Source organism: Octopus bimaculoides, chromosome 16 (assembly GCF_001194135.2).
Source record: "Octopus bimaculoides isolate UCB-OBI-ISO-001 chromosome 16, ASM119413v2, whole genome shotgun sequence".
Classification (NCBI taxonomy): Eukaryota; Metazoa; Mollusca; class Cephalopoda; order Octopoda; family Octopodidae; genus Octopus; species Octopus bimaculoides.
Window position 1 is genome coordinate 21,455,514 of NC_068996.1, and position 2,041 is coordinate 21,457,554.

At 38.4% G+C, this 2,041-nt stretch overlaps 1 protein-coding gene across 1 annotated transcript in view; it reads left to right on the plus strand.

The window, feature by feature from the left end:
• LOC128249600 (uncharacterized) overlaps positions 1 to 2,041 on the plus strand; it is a 49,490-nt gene that overhangs the window by 45,122 nt on the left and 2,327 nt on the right. The gene's annotated exons all lie outside the window — the stretch shown is intronic.

The window sequence follows — 2,041 nt, forward strand, 5'->3', positions numbered from 1 at the left end:
TATTAGCGCTTGCATCTATTCTAGTAGACTCTCCAGATTTAATTTTTCTTGAGAGGATTTGTCTCTTTTTATAATATTATTGAGTGTGTAGGGGTGGAGAGAGAGATATAGGATACTAAAAGAGGGTGACGAATGGGGAGAAAGTGAGAGAGAGTGTGTGTTTCTGTTTTTGTGTATGTGTGTGTGCCTCTGTATCTGAAAGGAGTGTCAATGGGAAAGAGAAGGAAAGAAAGAAGGAAGAGAGAAAGAAGAAAGAAAATTGTGTTTACAGCTGGTCAGTTCTTTCACTCTTCATTCTTTCTTTCCTTCTCTTTCCCATTGACACTCCTTTCAGATACAGAGGCACACACACATACACAAAAACACACACACACTCTCTCTCACTTTCTCCCCATTTGTCACCCTCTTTTACTATCCTATATCTCTCTCTCCACCCCTACACACTCAATAATACTATAAAAAGAGACAAATCCTCTCAAGAAAAATTAAATCTGGAGAGTCTACTAGAATAGATGCAAGCGCTAATATATGATTTTTAAAAACAGGTGACATATTAGTAAATGTACAACCATCCAGATCTCTGAGTACCTTATTATTTTTTCTAATATATATATATATATATATATATATATATATATATATACACACAGAATAAAGAGAAAATGGAGAGATAATTAGTAAAATTTTATCAATTACCTTTCCATTTTCTCTTTATTCTTTGTCATATATTTTGCGATGGTTTTCTGTATTGCGTTCAGAAATTGTAGATATGGTGTTTACATCCATTATCGAACCTCTGGCAGCATATTTAATATCAGGCGCTTTGCTGCAAAAACAAAAGTATTTACCTCTATCATAAGAGACCTTTTGTATGCAGATGATTGTGATTTAGTAGCGCACACAGAGATTGATATGCAACACATTTTGAATGCATTCTCTGATGCTTGCACTGCCTTAGGAATGACAGTCAATCTCAAGAAAACCACTGTCATGTACCATCCTGCCCCTGGTAAGCAGTATATTGAACCAAATATCTATGTGTATGGTAGAAGACTTGGTGTAGTCGATCAGTTTGTCTACCTGGAAAGCACTGTTAATAGATACGGCAATTTGGACAATGAAATTCCATACAGAATTAGGAAAGCAAGTGATGCTTTCGGAAGGCTAGAAAGGCGTCTCTGGGCTCGGCGAGACATATGCAGGAAGACAAAGATAAAGGTGTACAAGGCGTGAGTACTCTCTTCTCTTCTTTATTCCTGCGAGACCTGAGTCACATATCATTACCACCTTAAACAACTGGAACATTTCCATCAGATGTGTCTCAGACGGATCTATGGCATTAAGTGGGAGGACCGCATCAGTGATCTTGAGATATTGGAAAACTCTCGGTGTGAAAGTTTAGAAGCTCTTGTGTTGAAGCAAAGGCTCAGATGGAGTGGTCATCTGGTCAGGATGAAAGATTCAAGGATGCCAAAACAACTCTTTTATGAAGAGTTAGCTAAAGGAGAATGACCTCCACATAAGCCAACAAAGAGGTATAAAGGCTTGCTGAAGGTTTCCTTGAGAGATGCTAGCATCTCTCCTGACACATGGGAGGGCATAGCTATTGACCGTAGCAGGTGGAGAAGGATTGTGCATGAGGGGAAAGCTACTTTTGAGAAACCTTGAGTTGCGCATGAGAAAGTAAGGAGGGATGTCAGGAAGGACATCGTTGTTGCACTTCCAGACAGTAAGGGTCTTCCTATGACGCTGACATGCAGTGTCTGTGCAAGACACTGCCCCAGTAAAGTTGGTCTCAAGTGTCATCTTCATATTCATATCTGTGAAGCATGTGGAAGGGAGTGTGATTTGGCGGGAGGACTTAAACGGGATGCAAAGGTACATGAAGCCAATTACAACAACAGCCAGCTATTGCCAGTAAAGGTTTTAGCTGCCAATTCCGTATATATGTATATATATGTGGATATGTATATGTGTATATACACATATACATATATGTGTATATATATATGTATATATATATGTATATGTATATATATGT